Source organism: Anabrus simplex, chromosome 3, assembly GCF_040414725.1.
Source record: "Anabrus simplex isolate iqAnaSimp1 chromosome 3, ASM4041472v1, whole genome shotgun sequence".
Taxonomy (NCBI): Eukaryota; Metazoa; Arthropoda; class Insecta; order Orthoptera; family Tettigoniidae; genus Anabrus; species Anabrus simplex.
The window spans coordinates 319,013,261-319,035,630 of NC_090267.1; the positions used below are offsets into that span (position 1 = coordinate 319,013,261).

General features: G+C 41.1%; 1 protein-coding gene across 1 annotated transcript in view; it reads left to right on the top strand.

The window, feature by feature from the left end:
- Positions 1-22,370, top strand: part of Oamb (Octopamine receptor in mushroom bodies) — a 767,418-nt gene that overhangs the window by 683,444 nt on the left and 61,604 nt on the right. The window contains exon 4 of the mRNA XM_067144416.2: positions 16,763-16,944. The gene's annotated coding sequence lies outside the window, so the exon portion shown is untranslated. The remainder of the gene's footprint in view (positions 1-16,762; positions 16,945-22,370) is intronic.

Here is a 22,370-nt window from a genome sequence, read left to right on the forward strand (position 1 = left end):
TAAGTCACAGGCATGGGCGGGCTGAATTCCGGCTTCCATCGCAAGACCGCTGGCGACTTCTGGTTATTTTAAACCAACCTATTTACAATGAATTTTGTGGTATGCGTCTGACATATAACCTCCGGTGTTCTCATTTCTTTGGTTGTTTCTCGCTTGGACACTTTCTAATCTGAAAATAACGACACATAAAAATATATATTCACACGAAATACTCTTAACTTCTGACGAACTCACTCGTAACAATCAAATTTCATTTATACGCGCACACGCGCTGCAGATTTCTATACAAGACACAAAACTCGGTCGGTTCTGTTCACGTGAGAAGATAAAGACCGTTACTGTAGTCACCCTACCAGTACACGCTGATCGTGATCACCTGTTGAAGATTCTTGGTTAACTCATAATTGCTCGAGCCAAGCCATTAGATAAAATCTCCCTACACCACAAACGGAAAAATAATATTTTGAAATTCTGCCTGTTTAAGACTATAAACTGAGTTGAGTGGCCGACTTCAAAAGTAGTAGCTTGCAGTGGTGATGATGTTTTAATAGGATAAACAACTGGGCAACCATCCTCTATTTCAAAAGTAGGAAAATGGAAAATTTTATGTCCCCATTGACATGGAATACGATAAAACAAAAGACCATCTATAGGCTAAGGCTAAATTTCACAGTTACTAACATACGAAATATTGCTCTCCATCACTTTTGACTGTGTAGAGTTTAAGTACCTACCATCTGTTCAACTTAGCTCTAGAATTCCCTCCCCCGTCTCTTTATTTGACACTCGGTAAGTAGACATGCAGCCAGCAAATTATCATGTATTAATACGTACCATACCTAAAATAGCACTATATATATATATATTGTACCGGCAAAAAAGAATGTCTGTCTTTGGGGCCGCTGAAACTAGCTTGAATAGCATGGAATATTTCTAAGGGTGTGGCACGTAATCATTGGAGTTGGTACAGAGAGGGTATTAGTTCATTGAACTTGTATTTCTTTGAAAATTTGGTTTTATTGTTCATTGGAAACAAATTCATATCACCTTTCATACAAGTTGAGTTGAAGCGTTTTAGCAGGCTGGAATCTTCGGACCCGGGATGGTTACTGGGCACGGTCTGGACAGGAACCACGCCCGTCCTGGATGTGAAGTTCTCGACGTTCTAGAATTCTCGAAGTTCCAAAGGATCTGGGAGTTCTCGAATTTCTGGGTGCACACGATGCGGGGTTCGATCTCACACGATAATACTGCGAGGTGAGGCGTGACGCGTATACAAGTTCCCCGTATGGCATTCAGCTCACTTGTAGCACTGTTAAATAAATTAACATTGACCTTTAAATGTTGCATTAATTCATTGCAAGTGGGATATGTCAAATGTTAATGAAATTGACACTCGAATCTTGATTCAAGCATCTCGTTGAATCACGAAGGTTCATAGATTATCACTTGAAAGTAAGACAGTTAAACTGAATATCTGACCACACGTTGTATGTCAGTCGAACTAATACTTGGGAAAATTATGTACGATTTATAATGTCAAGTTCACGACGAAAGTCTGCTAATGTTGGCATGACAGACTGGAATGTTCTATTAGATTACTAATCTTTATCATCACAGTTCCTAACTTACTGACTTCATCAATCAGAACACAATATTGAGCGCAATACGCACAGTCCGTGTAAGTTCAAGAAATATTAGCACGTTCATGATAAATAAGCAAATTTAACTGCACTCGGAAATGTCCTATTCCATCTCTGAAGAATTGTCAAAATAATGTGCACTTGAAGACTTGCTCAGCTCTGCCTTTAAATCATTATTAAAATTAAACGGCACTCGAAGAGAGTCTAATACTCTTCGTGAATAATTATTATGAAGTAGAAATTATAAGTTCAAATATGGCACTGAAAAATCCAATATTCTCTCGGGACTTCACGAGAAAAAAACACAAATTCAGATATGGCATAGGTACTCTGTGTTTCCCTAGTCTGTTACGATGACACGAGTTTAAACACAAGTTCAAATGTGACCCTCAGAAATATTCTATGTTCCCACAATTTGTTACGAAACACAAGTTCAGACGTAATACTCGGAAATACTCTAAGTTTCCACAGTTTGTCACGAAACACAAGTTCACTCGGAAATATTCTGTTCCCAAAGTTTGTTTACGAAGCACAAGTTCAAACTCAAGTTCAAATGTAGCACTTGGAAGAGTTAAAACACTCACGAGAAAATTCTATGTTATTTCAGTTTGTCACTGAAACACAAGTCCTAAATGGCACTTGAAGAAAATTGTTAAGTTCAGCTTCCGCTGGAACCGAGCACTACAGATGCGAAGTACCATACGACTATAGGTTCGGTCTGCCGCACTTGTAGAGCTCCACCCGTCACCCGTATCGCAAAGACGGCGGAGTATTACCGGCCCTGTAGCCTGGATTGCCCTCAATAACTCCCATAGTACATGGTGGATTTGCTCTAGAATTTGAAAGATTGCTTCTGTTACGATGGCATCCATGTTGGCGGTGTAAAAACAACAACATCTTAACTCCAAATAGACTTTTACACATGGGTCGGAAAATTAGCTACGTGAAGCTATTTCGAAGCGGCTACGTCACGGTTGTGCACGTCAGCGAGTTCGGCGGGCTTGCCTATCCTCCCCCTCGCGCGAAGTTTAACACACATACTTCGAACTCGTTTTCACGTAGCGGTGTTTCCGGTACAGTATATATGTATGTATAAAATGCATGCAGTACCTGAAATACCACAATACGGAATGGAAAACAACTCATTTTAGACACTTCGCAACACACTCAAAAAGAATCTTCGGCGGTAAACGTCTTACGAAATTGCATTTTTGGGGTCAAATTACTTTGGGGACTTTGCACTTTCAAACAGTACCTATAATTTTGTCATACGTCATTCCTAAGGGTCCTAAGTTGTAAGAAAACAATGACAGATGACAATGGAGTGGCTATGGATTGGAAGCAAAGGCCAATTTCTCCATCTAGTCACCCTTGAACGTATTTTTCTTTGTTGAAGTTGACTGCGGTGGTACGATATGCTCTTTAGATCGTCCTTTATTGGTTTTTGAGTTGCTTAGTTACATCTTCGAAGTGTTTTCCATGGAACTGTTGAATTCCAGGGCCAATCTGTGTCTGGCTTGATTGTGTTATAGTTTCCGTTTTGTCTTGCGTGTACGTTAGTGGACATCATGCCTAAAGTACACTGAAGGTTTTTAAGAAGAGGAGCCGTGTTGGGAAACCTGAGAGTGCCCAGAAAATCCATAACCTCAACAACGGATCGCCAAGCAATTCGTCATATGAAGTTAGTCCTCATGTCAGTTCTTCTGAAAAGAAACAGAAGTCATCAGACGAGGAATGTGAAACATTTCTTGAAAATTCAAAAGGAGATATGAACGATGAACGTGATAAAACCAATATTCAAATATCTTTCAGACAGTGCCTTTTTGAGAAAGTGCTTTCATGGTTAAACGCAAAAATCCCAATGAGAGCACCCCAAGACAGATAAGGAACCTGCATGTTGGTGTTTACGATGCAATCTTAGGATTTAACAGAGGGTGCAATGGAAAATGCAAGACGATCAATAAAATCGTCGGTAGTAAAGCTATGCAGCCCATTGACAGTGAAAGGTTTAAGAAGGCAGACGTGGCAGTTAGATTTTGTTTGAGAAGAAGGAAGATGATTCCTATTGTGCCGACATGTACTGAGAACCTGACAAAACCTTTGATAGCAATTTCCCAAATAAAGTAATTTTTGGACATACAAAATCCTTTTCCTGGAGAACTATTGTACATGGGAAGTTGAAATTTTTAGCATCTATTGTGAAAGTGTACTTCAAGATTTAACACAGCTGTTTTTGAAAATATCATTTAGTTCAAATTTGATGTATGAAAATGTGTAAGAAAATAGTACATAAATGTAATGGTGGGATTAAAATTTCGTAAAAAGTCTGCAAATCATTTTCTAAAGAAATGGCTGTGTTAAATTAATCACGACGGCATGTAGTATAAGTGTTGTAAATATGAAGGATCTGAGTGAAATGCATCAAATTTCCAGAATTTAACATTCGAAGGATAGGACATAACCATTCCACTTAAATGTTCATATCAGTCATCTGTAAAAACTGGGCAAGTACGACGTAAATATTGTCAGATCTTTTTAATAACCATAGAGAAAGGGACGTAAATGAGGGCCAGTTTTTCATATAGTACACGTTGCGTATATTTACTATAACTGATAATGATGTGATTAGGATCGGCAATTTCCTCTTGATACCTGTCGCACATCGGAGAATCTACTGTTTTGATTCGATAGAGTTGATTTGGGTAGCAGCTAAGACGGATACGGATGCGTATGATGGACGTAAGGTGTCTCCTACTAAGACGTAACTTGTCATACTAGGGTCGTGTTGATATGTGAGGCGGATCATCCAGCTCTACATCCAAGGTGCGGAGGAGCTGGCACCCACCGTCGGCTATCCTGAGAATCATTCTCCGTATTTGTCCATTCTTCTGCACTAAGGCAAATGCCGCGACAGTTCTTATATTAGGCCATGGGTGCACTCACCTTACCTTCACCGCAAATCCCATCATTAACACAAATCTCCCTGGCTTGCCGTACCCTATCCGGCTAAGAAATGAAAACTTTTACCCACCCACTCTACCTAAAAAATAGAATATTATCTCGGCTGTGGAAAGTATCTCTCCAATTTCAAAATAGTATCATTATGAATTCTTGAAGCAATCGCGTTCATATACGTTCAAAATCCGGAATAATTTCAAATTATGTTCTATACTATAACCTGGATTTGCGCTGTACTTTATTGTTTACATCTATCACAGTACACATACACTACATTTCATTAAGGAATAACGCATGAATAAATTAGGATGACAGTATTATCGAGTCTCAGAAAAACCTGCTACGAAAGCAGATTTTCTATTGATTACGTAACAGATCAAGGAAAGTGGAACGCTCTCTTTTTATTCTTTAAGAAATAAAATGATGCCAGGATACGAGTTATTATTATTATTATTATTATTATTATTATTATTATTATTATTATTATTATTATTATTATTACAGTGAAACCACTGGAACGTAAATGGGAAGCTACAAGCAATATGGATAATAATGTGATAGAAACTAACATCTTATCCAGAACTCATTTTATTTTCATCAGTGTTGAGAAGTGTGGAATTCCACAAATTTGACTTACTTCTACGATATTGTGAACAACGTTAAAAGTTTTTGTAAGTAGGTCGCGAACGTAAATCATTCCATTTACCAATTCTAGGGAGCATCAACTGAAGCCCATTCTCATCCTCCATGAAAAAGTGAGCTCGTTCATCTATCCAAGCGCAGACCGCGACCATTCTAACGGTGGGGACTTCTCAAATAATTTAATGGGTTTATATCGCACCTCGACAAAAGACAATATTAACTGATAATTTAAGTTACTGTACGCGTCCATGGATACTGTCTAGCCATGAAGGTTAATACTTGCTTGGTTCTCCCATAGGAGCATGGGTTCTGTTCGCCGACGCGATGCTGAAAAATTCAGAAATGAAATTTCTACTTCTGGACGGACAAATGACCCTGCGACTCACTCTCCTACGCAGAAAATAAGTACCAGGTTAATTATGGGGGCAAAAATAACGAGGCTTAGAATTAAATACCTTACCCCACTAAGCGCCGTAAATACGAGTCGTACAAGCGCTACCTTCCACTCCTTCAAGGGTCATCATGGCCTATACGGAAAATGGCTTCGCTCTTATGCTTGCTCTGCATGTGTCCGTATCACCATAGTACCAATATAATATTATTTAAGAAAACATATGAAAATATCCATATTAGCTTTCCTCAGTGACACATTTGGTTTTATTATTATATGAAGTAAAGTTAGACTTAATTTAACAACATACAATGTGAGTAATTACGAAACGTTTAATTGCTATCATATTGCCGACCGGACTGATTTAGTCAAACATTCAGTGCACTCGTGCTCTCGCAGCAGTTGTCATTGGTTTGTTTATCAAAAGTGTTAGGTTGTGCAAACATAATCTTCTTCTTCTTCTTGTTGTTCTACCGCTTTTCCAACACCTGTGGGGTCGCGGGTGCGAACTGCGTCGTACATGGGGATTTGGCGCTGTTTTTACGGTCGGACGCCCTTCATGACGCCAACCCTATATGGAGGGATGTAATCGCTACTGCATGTTTCTGTGGTGGTTGTTAGTATGGTTGTATGAATATGAAGAAGAAAGTGTTCGGACATACACAAACATCCAGTCCCCGAGCCAGAAGAATTTATCAGAAGTAATCAAAATCCCCGACTCGGTCGGGAATCGAACCCGGGACCCTCTGAACGGAAGGGCACTATGCTGACTATTCAGCCAACGAGTCGGACAGGTTGTGCAAATAGAATGCAGAAAGTTATATTGTTTTAACACACAGTTGATATTTGAACCTCGTTTTTCTTCTAAATGGTTACCGGAGAGTCTGGTAAAGAAAATGAAGTTGGTCTAATATGGTCAGACGGTAACTGTAAAAGTTCAGCCCACAATTTCGTAAGTCGGTCCCCTAATTGTCATGAGTAAAATGTCAAAACCCGCTTCCCTTATTATATAACTAGCAGAGTTACCCGCGGCTTCATTACTTGGTACTGTACCAAGACATTGTCCGAAAAATCACTAAAGTATAAAAATTCACATAAAATAGTGTTTCATTTACTCCAGAAAATATTGTTAAACTACATTTTTTTTTGCTATTTGCTTTACGTCGCGTCGACGCAGATAGGTTTTATGGCGACGATGGGATAGGAAAGGCCTAGGAATTGGAAGCAAGCGGCCGTGGTCTTAATTAAGGTACAGCCCCGGCATTCGCCTCATGTGAAAATGGGAAACAACGGAAAACCATCTTCAGGGCTGCCGACAGTGGGGCTCGAACCCACTCTCTCCCGATTACTGAATACTGGCCGCACTTGAGCGACTGCAGCTATCGAGCTCAGTTAAACTACGTTTGTGGTATCGCCATTTGCTGCTAAGATGACCATGCGACATAGAACTGTACATGTGAGAAACAGTCTTGTCTCAAGTCGAAAAAATGCTTTATTTATTATTAAGGAATCTTCCAAATACCAAATGTTACGCCTGTAACACCTTCAGTTTTTGTTAGATCAGTATCCTCATAAAAATATCAACTCTTTTTTCGCTTGTTTTCAACCCCGTTAAGTGCCTTTTCCGAAAAAACAAGTTCCTGTATTTTAAAGGACTTTTCATATTCAAAGTTTTTGACATAGCCTATACTGTAGATATATCGGTACTCATTTTAAAGATTCATCCGCTTTTTCAATTATTTTTAGCCCCTTAAGTGGATTTTCCTAAAACAAAAAATACCAGTTTCTTTATTTCGAAAGAAGATTCCAAATACCAGTTTGCATGTCTGTAACATCTTCAGTTTATGTGATATAAGTATCGTCATAAAAACAATTCAACTTCTTCACTTTTATCCACCCTCCTCCTTTCTTAAGTGGACTTTCGGAAAACAAAAGCATACGTGTTTCTTTATTATTAAAGGAGATCCAAAATATCAATTTTTACGTCTGCAACATCTTTAGTTCTTGAGGTAGAAGTATCCTCATACAAAGAATTGAAGTCATTTTTCATTTATTTCACATACCCTTAATTGGATTTTCCAAACAAAATACGTATATCTTCCTTTGAATGGAGAATCCATATACCACTTTTTACGTATGTAACATCTTCAGTTTTTGAGATATCACTATCCTAATAAAAGGAACTCAGCCCCATTTTTCAGTCCTTTTTACAACCCCCAAGTAGTTTTTTTCCGAAAACAAAATATACATATTTCTTTATTTTTAAAGGAGATTAAAAAGACCAACTTTCACGTCTGTAACATATTAAGTTTTCGAGATATACTGTAGATATGCTCATATTAAAGATCACCACCTTTTCAGTTCCCCGTAAGTGTATTTTCCGAAAACAAAGTATCTATGATTCTTTATTTTTGCAGGAGATTCTGAATACCAGTCTTTACGTCCGTAACATGTTACATTTTTTTATATATACTGTAGATATAGTCTTTGTTTTTATTCACCCACTTTGTCATCCTGTTCACCTCCAATTAATATTTTCCAAAAACAAAAAATACATGTTTCTTTATTTTAAAGGAAATTCTAAACACCAATTTCCATGACTGTAACCACTTCAGTTTTTGAGATGTAAGTAGCCTCATAGAAAGTATTCGACCTCCTTTTCACCTTCTTTCATCCCCCTCAATGGAATTTTCCGAAAACAAAAAATGCTGTTTCTTTATTTTAAAAAGAGATTTTAAATACCAGTTTTTACATCTGTAAACTTTTAAGTTTTTGAGATATAGATATACTCATTTAAACAATTCACACCCCTTTTTACGTCCTTAAAAAGACCCGCGGCACTTTCGCCCTTGAAAGGGATATTTCCTGCCCAGCGACCGCTGCTCAGCCCGAAGGCCTGCAGATTACGAGGGGTCGTGTGGTCAGCACGACGCATCCTCTCGGTCGTTATTCCGGGCTTTCGAGACCCGGGCCGCCATCTCACCGTCAGATAGCTCCTTAGTTCTAATATGTAGGCTGAGTGGACCTCGAACCAGCCCTCAGGTCGAGAGAAAAATCACCGACCTGTCCGGGAATCGAACCCGGGGCCTCCGTGCGAGAGGCAAGCACCCTACCCCTACACCACGGGGCCAGCTTCCACGTCCTTAGAGACGGAATATTCAAAAATCCTCCCTTAGTGAGCACCTAAACTCTAATATAATTGTATTCCCAAAATCTCATTTCTTTATGTCCAGTAGTTTTGGCTCGGCGATGATGTCAGTCAGTCAGTCAGTCAGTCAGTCAGTCAGTCAGTCAGTCAGGACATATCATTTTATATATATAGAAGTCAACAACTCACGGTGGTTCCTTACCATATAATTCCAAAAGTCCAGTTCGGTCCCTTGGCATATAATGCAAAAAATCCACCTCCATCCTTTATTATACAATGTCGACAACCTACCGTTGTCCCTTAGCATATAATGCAAAAAATCCACCTCGGTCCCTTGGCATATACTGTCAACAACCCATTTTGGTCCTTCGTTGAAGTTAAAATCGTAAAGTGTAAGGTGGTGCTGAACAATTTGTCTTATTTCCTTCATCCAAACTTTTCTCTGATAGTTAAGGCACTTCAAGAGGAGGAATTGCGTTAGAGAATACATGAGTAAATACGAAACTGGTTTAATTTCTCTACTGCACTATGTAAAACCTGTTAGTCCCAAATAGACTCCAGCTAGTTCTGCTACTAATAATAACAATTACAACACAGTTTATAACAATATATTTACAATTCATAAATTTAACCACACTTGTATACTCGATGTACTGTCAATTATCTCTTTAAATGCGAAGGGAATTTAATAATTGTAGCTTATATTAGAGTACGTTTCTTACATCTGTCAACAGAAGGCAAGCAGGTTGTTTGCATTATCAGGTAGGGATCTGTTGTATGTGGCTTGTTCTCTTCTTACCAAGTGGGGCCGCTTAACGACTGAAAAATTGAAATTGGGAGCGAATTGGAATTTAGACGTTCAATTAGTTTCAGAGGACGTCGTCGTCATGTGAAACACATGAGTACTCAGAAATCCTAAAACAGCTAACAGGACATCCACTATGTGCTACAAACCTCTTAAAAGGCAAAGACCTAAATGAAAGTTATGCGAAAAAAGCAACAGTGTAACACGATTCGAGCTTCGAATCTGCCGAATCTTCTACGATTCCAAATTTTCGAATGTAAGAAATAAGTGTGATACATTTGCAATAAAAGTAACAGCACCTTGTACTTTCCAACAAATGATATCAGAAATTGTTGAAGTAACGTAGGTGGTTCAGTAACTGTGCTAATGAGTATTTCAATTTCACAACGGAATACGTATTGTAGATCTAGTATGTCGCCACGTTCTCTCCACGAACCTAACACCAGGTGTAATATTACCGTAGTTGCATCGTCCAAACTTCCCTTAATACATGAGGGGCGATGGAAATTAAGTGAAAGTTTGATATGAGTGGTGTTATCCTAATTTTCCGTCCGAAAGGCATATCATCACATCAAAATGCCCCAGAGCCTGTTCTATTGTGAATAGACATCGTATCGATGTACGAAAACACTACGCTACGCTCATTCCGTCACACACACACACACACGAGTGGCTGCGATGCTGCCACTTGGAGGTAAGAGACCATCCTGATATACGATGTGCTTTCCGTCGCCCCGAAACAACGGCTAGGAAAGGACTGGGAGAGGGACGGAAGCGGCCATGGCCTTAATTAACGCACAGCCTGGTGTGAAATTGGAAAACTGTATTCAGGGCTGCCGACAGTGGGGTTTGAACCCACTATCTCCCGAATGCAAGCTCACAGCTGCGCGACCCTAACCGCACGGCTAACTCGCTCGATTGTCAAGGTGTACAGATTTTGGAAGGCTCTTGGCCAAATCAAGCATTCAGTAATAATTTCATTACAGTGCTCCTACTGTTCATAGGCCGGTCCCTGTCATGCATTTTTACAAAAATATCATTGCTACAAACATGGTGACCAGGTGTTTGTATATCGGTGGAATGTGGTAAAATGAAACAACCTGGCTGGTAGATGAAGGACTGACCAGACCGGGACCCATTCATTACCTCCGGTGAATATAAAGAACTTATTTTCCAGGCTTGGTTGGATTGGGTAAGTAACTCCCAACGTTTCACTGGAATTGCGCACGGCATTCACAAAGGGTCTCCTAATTTCATAGGTAAAAAGTAGTCTATGTTGGGAGCTACAAGCCCAATTCGACCTACAAGCTTCGCTATTTAGCGAGGCGCCGTGCCACGCTGACCGTGAAAGCTTAAGCTGTTATACCATTACCCCCCAAACTAGAATTCCCACTGAAGTTAATATTTAAAAAGGAAAGAGTGTTGAGATATAAATAAGAATGCACCGAGCTCGATAGCTGCAGTCGCTTAAGTGCGGCCAGTATCCAGTATTCGGGAGATAGTAGGTTCGAACCCCACTGTCGGTAGCCCTGAAAATGGTTTTCCGTGGTTTCCCATTTTCACACCAGGCAAATACTGGGGCTGTACCTTAATTAAGGCTACGGCCGCTTACTTCCCACTCCTAGCCCTTTCCTGTCCCATCGTCGCCATAAAACATATCTGTGTCGGCGCGACGTAAAGCAACTAGCAAAAAAAGAAAAAAAAAAATGAATGTTGAAATTAAAGTATAAACACCGAAACAAAGCAAAGTCACCTCCGCACAGGCCATGAAGGCCCTTGGAGGATTGGAAGGTAAAGGCTTCCACCATTGTTAACCTCGGCACGTGATAGGGTAGAGTGGTTAGCTCTACGCCCGGCCGGCTTTGCCCCAGGAATTAACCTGGTACTCATTTTTGGTGTAGGCTGAGTGAACCTCAGGGCCATATGCACCTCCGGAAGTGGAAATCTCGTTTCTTAAAGTTTACTACTTCCTGTCGGGGATTCGAACCCACGTCCTTCCGGGCGAACCGAGCACGCCTTTACCGCCTCGGCCAGGCAGCCCCTATAAACACCGAAACCTCGTTTAAATTTCATGAATACGAGACACTGTTCTAGGATTTGTTTCCTTTTAAATTTTAAGATCTACTGTTCACTAATAATAGGAATGCTGAAAAACGAAGGAAACGTTAGTATGAAGTCATGAACTGCTCAGACGACAACAAAGTTGATATTCTCTATATTTGATGTATCTCCTAGAGATAATTTCCTTACGAACACATCACTCTTGCTAATTGGGTAAAATAGGTGTGTTCTGTAAGTAAGTTTTTAATAGGACCTGAAATGAGATTCTTAGGACTTAATAAAGCTACAAAATAAATAAGATAAATAAACTAAGTTTACACATTTCATAACCTCTGTTTGATGTTAAAATGTTATTTATTTTACGTCCAACTAACTATATTTTTATCGCTTTCTAACACTCTGCTTCATGTACTAGTATGGAGAGTTGTATGAATAAATGCTGAGTTACAATCCGTCTTTCATCTGTTTCATCGAGCAATGCTATGGTGATCTACTAATTATGTCGATCCGAAAGTGCTGGGAGGCTCCAGTTTTTATGCTCGTCAAATGGCCGAGTTGTACCGCAGTCGATATTTCCTGGATGAGAGTTCCGAACAACGTAGCTAATGGTCGATAAGTGAGCTCTGTTTCGTTCTTATGCGCTGCTAGGTAGTATTTAAAACTCTTAAAGGGGATCATCGTTTACTGTCGCTGGGAAGATACGTAGCTTGAATCGCCTCGTGGTGCATTTTGAGTACTATGTCAACCACTTCTCCAGGACTGTGTCTATACCATTCAGCAATTTCTCAAGATCTTCTGCAAACTCAGATAAAATAACAACGTCATCGGCAAAACTGAGAGTTATAATTTCCTCTTCTTGGATTTTGATTCCCTTTCCAAATTCCTCTTCGATTTCCTTTACTGCCCGTTCAGTATAAACAGTGAAAAGGAGAGGGGAAAACTGTAGTCTTGTCTCACGCATTTCTGGATTGCTGCTTCTTTTACATAGCAAAACGTTGATTGGACCAAGCCACTTGAGATTCTGAAGGTGATCGGGATAAGATACTATCGACCACATTAATTTTGCTCTTTAATACTAGGGCTAGTTGAACTTGGAACAATCGGCCACACGAAATGCTCTATGAAAAGTACCTAAAATACAAATCTCATATTCCATGACTAAAAGTCTGAACTTAAGTAATCATGTGCAGGTAGCAAATGACTTATTCCACTGACTGTTGCGTCTCATCCAGTTTACATATTTTCCCAATACGTCCTGTTTCGTTTTCCACCTCTATCGTGAATATTTGACAAGAAATTAGTTTTCGAACTTGATACACTCAGCCTCGTAAATGGCAACATGTTAAAGCTCCGTACAAGTACCTCTTAGATTGTTAGCAAGCTAGTTAATTATTATTTGGGATAACTTCCACAGGGATTACGATGTACAGTTTTTATGGCCATTATTTTGTTCGTTCGTTCGTAATCTGTTTACCCTCCAGGGTAGGTTTTTCCCTCGGACTCAGCGAGGGATCCCACCTCTACCGCCTCCAGGGCAGTGTTCTGGAGAGTGAGACATTGGGTCGGGGATACAACTGGGGAGAATGACCAGTACCTCGCCCAGGCGGCCTCACCTGCTATGCTGAACAGGGGCCTTGTAGAGGGATGGGAAGATCGGATGGGACAGGTAAGGAAGAGGGAAGGAAGCGGCCGTGGCCTTAAGTTAGGTACCATCCCGGCATTTGCCTGGAGGAGAAGTGAAAAACCACGGAAAACCACTTCCAGGAAAGCTGAGGTGGGAATCGAACCCACCTCTACTCAGTTGACCTCCCGAGGCTGGGTGGACCCCGTTCAAGCCCTCGTACCACTTTTCAAATTTCGTGGCAGAGCCGGGAATAGAACCCGGACTTCCGGGGATGGCAGCTAATCACGCTAACCACTACACCACAGAGGCGGACCATTATTTTGTTACAAGAAATAGAATAGAATAGAATAGAATAGAATAGAATAGAATAGAATAGAATAGAATAGAATAGAATAGAATAAATACATTACTGACGAATATAAATTAATATTCATTATTCCGTAGTCAGGAGTATTATTACATCATCATCATCATCATCATCATCTGTTTACCCTCCAGGTTCGGCTTTTCCTTCGGACTCAGCGAGGGATCCCACCTCTACCGCCACAAGGGCAGTGTCCTGGAGCTTCAGACTCTTGGTCGGGGGATACAACTGGGGAGTATGACCAGTACCTCGCCCAGGCGGCCTCACCTGCTATGGTGAACAGGGGCCTTGTGGAGGGATGGGAAGATCGGATGGGACAGGCAAGGAAGAGGGAAGGAAGCGGCCGTGGCCTTAAGTTAGGTACCATCCCGGCATTTGCCTGGAGGAGAAGTGGGAAACCACGGAAAACCACTTCCAGGAAAGCTGAGCTGGGAATCGAACCCACCTCTACTCAGTTGACCTCCCGAGGCTGAGTGGACCCCGTTCCAACCCTCGTACCACTTTTCAAATTTCGTGGCAGAGCCGGGAATAGAACCCGGACCTCCGAGGGTGGCAGCTAATCACGCTAACCACTACACCACAGAGGCGGACCATTATTTTGTTACAAAAAAAAAGCATTGGAACTAAAAATTGTGTATAATAGAAGAAAGACATTATTGAAGAATATAAATTAATATTCATTATTCCGTAGTCAGGAGTATTATTACATACAGAGTGGAAACATGGAACTTTAAATCGACCGATAGTTGTCTTCTAGTCGGGATCTTCGTCTTAAACCATACTAGTTTAATATGAAACTCAAAATTAGTTGCTAAGTTCCTAACTGCCCTTATACTTAAATCAAGTGCTTGGCTCTATGGCTAAATGGATAGCATGCTGGCCTTTGGTCAGAGGGGTCCCGTGTTCGATTCCCGGCAGGGTGGGGAATTTTAAACATTATTTAATTTTGTTGGCACGGGGGCTGGATGTATATGTTGTCTTCATCGTCATTTCATCCTCATCACGACGCGCAGGTCGCCTACGGGAGTCAAATCAAAAGACCTGCACACGGCGAGCTGAACATGTCCTCGGACACTCCCGGCACTAAAAGCCATTCGCCATTTAATTTTCATATATCAAGTTTCAGGTAATTCCACCCAGTCTAGCACGTGATCCTGCAACAAAGAAACAAAGAAACCGACAGACAGACAGACAAAAATAAAACTGATCTGGACATTAGCCATTGCTTTCTCTGCCCAATAAAAACATGAAGTATAAGGTTAATATGCAAAACGTTGATTGGACCAAGCCACTTGAGATTCTGAAGGTGATCGGGATCATACAGTGAGAAAGAAGAATTATGTACAATATGCACAAAACTCGGTCTGCTGTGATAAGAACCAAGGGCTATGAAAAATAAGCAGCTATACAGAAAGGTGTGAGGCAAGACTGCAGTTTGTCCCCCTTCCGTTTCGCTGTTTATACTCACTGGTGGTAAATGAAATCAAAGAGGAATTTGGAAATTGAATACAAATCCAAAGAGAGGAAATCAAAATTTAGAGATTTTTCAATGACATTGTTAATTTATCTGAGTCTGCAGAAGATCTGTAGAAGTTGCTGAATGGTATGGACACAGTCTTGGAGAAAGAGAACAAGACCAAAATAATCCAAAATAAAAGTAATGGAGTGCAATCGGCCGAAGGCAGGTGATGTGGAAAGTAATAGATTAGAAAATTAAGTCTGAAAGGAAGGAGTTGAATATTGTTACTTGGGTAATAGAATAACTAAAGATGGCAGAAGTAAGGAGGACATAAAATGCAGACTAGCACAGACAAGGAAGACCTTTCTTAAAAATGAAATTTACTCTCTTCGAACATTGATATAGGAATTAGAAAGATGTTCTTGCAACACTTTTGTGTGGAGCGTGGCATTGTATGGAAGTGAAACATAGATGATAGCTATCTTAGAAAGGAATAGAATACAAGACTTTCAAATGTGGTGTTACAGAAGAATGCTCAAGGTGAGATGGGTAGGACCAATCACGAATCACTGAAACAAATTGGTGAGAGAAGAACGCTTTGGTGAAATTTGACCATATGAAGAGATAAAATGATAGATCACATCTTAAGACACCCAGAACTTGTTCAGTTGGCTTTTGAGGGAATGTAGGCGGTAAGAACGGTAGGGGTTAACCAAAACACGAATATGACAAGCATATTAGAGTAGACGTAGTGTTGTGTGTGTCCTCCGCGCTCAGCTCCGCGCCTACAAGCTCCGCAAACCGCCGCATCACCGATGTTTCCAGACCCTACGAGAGGACTGCACTGCGCCTGGCATGCTCGTCTGTGACGTCAGCCAAGCGCTATATAAGGAGAGACATTCCTCGCCTTACCGAGGACTACCCCAGTGTCCAACAGCCAGCCCACACCGCAAGTCAAACATGGAGGCATCCCTCTTAAAAACGTGTCTTGAACAGGTGGACAGATTCTGCTACACTCCCAAGTCCTCACCAGTGCTCCGACAACTATCTTAGCATTCTGCGAATTAAGATATTGATGCAAGCCTAAGTCCAATACCAGCATTATACTAACGCTACTCTTTCTACAAGTTACGCTTGTTATCCCATAGCAGATAGTTTTCGACTATCCAAGGACATTTCCCAGTGAAATAGACTATCTCCTCAAGATAGGTGTAAATGTGTACATAGGACTCTCCCTGTAGATAAATGTACATATGTTACAGACTTTCAGTCTACCGTTAATATCAACATTAACTGCGTGCAAATCATTCAGCTTCGAGACAAGTTTTGTTATATTTATTGTAAATACTGTGTTACACTATTGAAACAATAAACTTTATGTTGTGTTACTGTATACCACGTTCCTTGTATACAACACGTAGGATTCAGTATTAATGCAGAAATTAAAATGTTAGCACAGGATAGGGTGGTATGGACGGAGAGCTGCATCAAACCAGTCCATGGAATTATTAACAAAACAACAACAGTAATACTAACAGCAACATGCAAAACTCACAGACAGAAATAATATATATGTATCATTGTAAGTGAAGCATTTCTGCCATATATATTTTAAATTAATTTTGTAACTGAAGAGTTATGTATGCCTCGTCTTGTTCTTCTTTCAGGCAGAACCAGTCGGGCCGTCTAGACCCTCTTCGCCGGTGCGATACAGTTCCAGCCTACTGGATCTTACTGGCTAAGAAGAGGGTCACACTGCCACTTTTCCATTGTGTGATGTATGGCACATGTCTTCAATGAATTTTCTATCTGTCCTGCGAGAAGATTGTGGACCAGAAACAGTGTTTTTGTAAGTGAGCTGCAATTGCATATTTATAATTAAATCTCCTTAAATCCACGTACATTTAAGAATATTTGTATTGAGATTGTTAGAGATATATAAATTGGCTCGGTATGCATTAATATCAATATAATAAAGGTTTCATTTCTGGAACCTATGTAATTGAAACAAATAACTTTCTTTGCAATTTTATTTACGTCGCACCGTCACAGATAGGTCTTATGGCGACGATGGGATAGGAAAGGGCTAGGATAGGGAAGGAACTGGCCGTGGCCTTAATTAAGGTACAGCCCCACCATTTGTCCAGTGTGAAAATGGGAAACCATGGAAAACTATCTTCAGGGCCGCCAGCAGTGGGGTTCAAACCCACTATCTCTGGAATACAAGGTCACACCTGCTCGGCCCAAACCGCACCAAGTAGTTAATCGTACTTGGAAATTACTCTGGTGTAAAGCTTTTTCTTAAAAGATGCAGAGACCAAAAACTAAGAATGTAACTCTCCTCTTGTCTCGAATTTTCATTTTCCGCTCTTCGGACGAGTTTGTTGCCATTTCCGCTAGGACTGTGGTTAAGTCAAAGAAACATCTTCAGCGTTCTTGCCTGTCTCTAAAGATGTCTGCAGGATAAAGAATTACTGTCGATCTATTTGAGAATGTATTGAAGTGGCTTATGGGCCATGTCAGATATTGGTCATGTTTGAAACTTTGAATGTATGCCGTGTTGAGTGCATTATTTTCAGGATCGTTCAGCGTACTTACGGGACACGCCGTAGATCACACGCGCGAGCTTTCCCAATTCGTACATCCGGTTACATCATAACATGATGTTTCTAGAAACTCAACAAGGAGAAAATCCCAGTGGAAATAAGAAAAATTTAAAATGATTGGTTAATTTTCAGCTTCGGTTAATGAAAATAATAAATAGTCCCGCTAATAATAATAATAATAATAATAATAATAATAATAATAATAATAATAATAATAATAATCGCATGGCCTCAGCCACCGTGTGCAGACATTTCAATTTGACGCCATCTGGCTGTCTGCTTGTCAATTTCGACGTTCCGTTTTACTCTAGGTCCCCACTAGATGGCAGACCGAGTAAACCGAAACTCTCTTGGGCGTCTATGGCTGAGATTTAATGAATTTTGTCGGGTAAACACCAAATGTGTCACCAGAGATCTTTTACATGCCGACATCGTACGACATGGAGTGTCGAATGGACTTTTTTCCGCCCTTCAAAAATCTGACTACCTCTGCCGGGTTTGAACCCGCTATCTTGGGATCCGGAGGCCGACACTCTACCGCTGATCCTCAGAGGCAGCTAATAGTCCCGCTGTTTTTTATATATAGGATCTCTCTTTGCGTGTATACAATCTGATATGAAGTCGTACCTTATAAAAGATGCTGGGAAGTGTCATCCGTCATAATGAGGGACTTCATAAACACCATTAGCATTTTCTCCACACCAATAGCGAGAGTTACGACTGTTGATACAACCATTAAGATGAAACCAGGTCTCATCCGAAAAGAACACAAGATGTGGGTCGAATAAACGATCATTCAGTCGTGCAAGATACCACTCGCAATATCTCACTCTTGTGACTGGATCAGCAGGTTTTAAACAATGGGCCCGTGTAAACCTGTACGGTTTGATGTGTAACAGCTTTGTAGCTCTGTGTGCAGAAGAAACCGAAAACTCTACTTGTTGTGCTAATTTTGTGAGTGATTTATTCGGTGATCGTTCAAGATTCCCACCAGTGGCATCTAGCTTTTCCTCTGTTAAAACCGTTCTTGTGCGCATGTTTTTTATTTTTGCTAGTTGCTTTACGTCGCGCCGACACAGATAGGTCTTATGACAACAATGGGACAGGGAAGGGCTGGGAGTGGGAAGGAAGTGGCCGTGGCTTTAATTAACGTACAGCCCCAGCATATGCCTGGTGTGAAAATGGGAAACCACGGGAAACCGACAGTGGGGTTCGAACCTACTATCTCCCGAATACTGGATACTGGCAGCACATCGAGCTCGGTTGTTTTTTGTTGAGCACTGAGCCAGTAGTTCCAAATTTATTTACAAGTACGTAATTCCGTGCTCGTGAAGGTGGCACTTTACCAGGAAATTGCTGAACAAATGCATCACGTACCCGTCGAGCCGACTCGTACTTAAAATAACGTTTACATACGAAAATACGGTGTTGCAATGATAACTGACTCACCATGTTAGCAGCTGAGGTTCAGACTAGCTACTGATATTAGGTCGAACACGTGCACTCTTCTTACAAGGTCAAGAATTATGCGCGCGCCTCCCGTACAGCTGCTTAGGTCTGGGAGAGTAAAGACGCCGCTGGACGATCTGGGTTTATAAGAAAGACCCTGTATATATAACGGTGAATTATAATACTAAATTATCAGTTACAGTAGATATGTTCCACTAGTAGTGGGGCGAATACAAGGAATTCGAGTTCATTAAGACTTTCTTCCACCAAATGCGTTGATACTCTTGCTCCACAGAGCCTAGCCTCCCTGCCCTCACTGAGAATCCCAGCCAAATCCAACGGGTTTTTTTTTTTAAATGCTATTTGTTCTGGGCGTCGACCTATAGCGATCTTTTGCCCCTACTTGCACCATATGATATGAATCTGCGTATAAATGGAATTGCGGAAGTGTAGAGTGTTGAATGTGAGGGAAGGAAATTTAAGGACGACACAAACACCCAGTCCCCGCCCCAGAGATATTAATCATTTACAATTAAAAATTCCTGACCCGCCGGGAAACGAACCCAGGGCCGCCGGGTGACAGGTGGACGTGTTGTCCCCTACACCGTGGGGACAGACAATCCAACGGTATACAAAATTTTGAAATGAGAAAGGGAAATGGAGTGCAAGAGTTTCTCGTTTATCAGTTCCTACCATGACAATATCTAAAACAAAATTAGCCTATATAGATTTTAAGTTAAATCATTAAAATGAATAGCGAAAAGCGCTTATAGTTCTCTCAATTTGCTCGTAAATACCGGTGACTCAAACGTTAAACAGTACCATCCCACGATAGTTACCAGATTTATGTGGCCAACAACAGATAGTTCTTGACCGATAGCATGCTTCCTTTATCAGTGACAGTCCACGTGGAGTACTTCAAAAGCGTGCCTGTCCTGAAGCTGGCTTGCATCTCAGGTCTCCATTGTTGCAAAGCTGCACTCAGTTCTGTCCAGTCTCGCTGCTCGTTCTCAGAGGTGAAGTAGTTAAAACGGAGAGTTGACAACACTGTGCCTCGAGATGGGAACCCCGCGGACGAGGATTGTGAACACAGCCAGCCAGCTAGGCTTCTAAAGCTAGCCGGTCGTTAACGAGGAAATTGCAACTACTATACCCCAAGCCGGGCTATAGTTCCCCGTAAAACGGAACCACCGGGCGAGTTGGCCGTGCGCGTAGAGGCGCGCGGCTGTGAGCTTGCATCCGGGAGATAGTAGGTTCGAATCCCACTATCGGCAGCCCTGAAGATGGTTTCCCGTGGTTTCCCATTTTCACACCAGGCAAATGCTGGGGCTGTACCTTAATTAAGGCCACGGCCGCTTTCTTCCAACTCCTAGGCCTTTCCTATCCCATCGTCGCCATAAGACCTTTCTGTGTCGGTGCGACGTAAAGCCCCTAGCAAAAAACAAAAAAAACGGAACTATGCCGGACAGTATGTCCGATCTACAAGAGACGCAAGAAGTGCTGACATCCTACGGCGCGTTCTCACGGGAAGCACCCACAAGTGAGGAAACAGCAAACAGTTCAGCAAATTTACATAGCCAATTAGCGTACAGGATTTACCTGGTTGATTTCTATTACCTAGCCAACCTTTTCAAAATCCTCATATTTCCGTTTGGACCTTGTCCTTGTTCAGTTTCTAGAAATATCATGCTATGGTTTATCCGGATGTGTGAAGCGGGAATGCTTCCGCATGTGAGGTACAGCGAGCCCCAAAGGCACACTAAACGATTTTCAAAATAATGCGCTTAACACTGCGCAGATTGTATTTCGTAAAAAGCTTTTCTCTTACAGTGGTCGGTATCTAAGGCTACGGTAAAACAGGTATGGTAATTTATTACACTTCATCCTGGACTTTTCTTAATTATCCAGGGTCAGCAATAACAATGCTATTTCTTTGTCAGTGACAGTCCATTATTCACTATTGCGTGTTTCTATGAGGCCTGGTAATGTGATGTGTTACGTGTAAACGAGGATATACATTAGGAAGGCCACAAATATACAGTCCCTGAGATAGAGGAATTAATCACACTCAGGCAAAATCTCGAACCTGGCCGAGATTCCAACACGCGACACTCTGAACAGAAAGCCACTATTCTGACCATTTAGTCGTGGAGCCTGACATGATGAAGGTATCTCAAATCTATACATGAAGCAACGGCAGAAACATTCTTACCAGCATTACAGTTACTGGCAGTAGAATATATTTATTTACACCCTGAAACCACCATCTGAATTACAATATAAGCGTAGGCTGAAGTTCCCTTTGTCGTACGGTTGTGCTTTGACGAGCTTAAATAAGGTTTTCCGCTTCCTCACCCAGAGAGCACCAAAGAATGAGAGAGATGAAAAATCTGTGTAGAGACATGCTGTGTAAATCACGAGTACGAGAAAGAGATGCCGACAGTTGTGGAACGCAATGAAGGCTCCTCGTAGAAGTGAATTTACAGTATTAAATCCTACATTTCGGTATAGTTGATTAGAATACTACGTTAATTTTAGTAAGGAATGGAAATTAGTTTAACCCGCCAGTGCACGGGTCACAAAAACTTACACGACTGCACGGGTTGGGTCTCACAGGCCCACAGAGCACTATAACTTACCACTGCTCACGTATTAAAGCAATCACTTCCATGTTTGTCTGCAGGAATACTTCGCCGGCGAAAACAGGAAGGTAGGAGAAGCCGGAAGTATGCAGCTATCACTGTCTATCAGAAAATGTTGGAAATACAAGCGCATGGGTCTCACAGACCCAACCCATGCATTGGCGGGTTAATATTCTGGTCAGGTTTACGAATTTTTGAGCAATAGGTGAAGTTTTCTGGAATAATTGATTCTGAAATATAACGTTGAAAATTTCTTCCCTGTTAGTTAAAGCAATTCGGGAGAATGTTCAAAACAGACTGATAAACTCAGTATTTTGATCCCCTTTTCTCTATGATGATCATAAATAAACAACATTTTAAATGAATAAAGCCAAGTTTTGCGGTCGGATGCCGTCGTGGCGCAAATGGAATGTGGATGGGTGTATTCAATACTGCATGTTTCTGAGATAGTTGGCAGTGAAATGCGTTATATAACTTATATATGAAGAGAAGTGTATTAAGACGGGCACATACACCATGCCCCCGAGCTAGAGGAATTAACCAAACGCAGTTCAAATCACAAGCGCGGGTCTGAATCG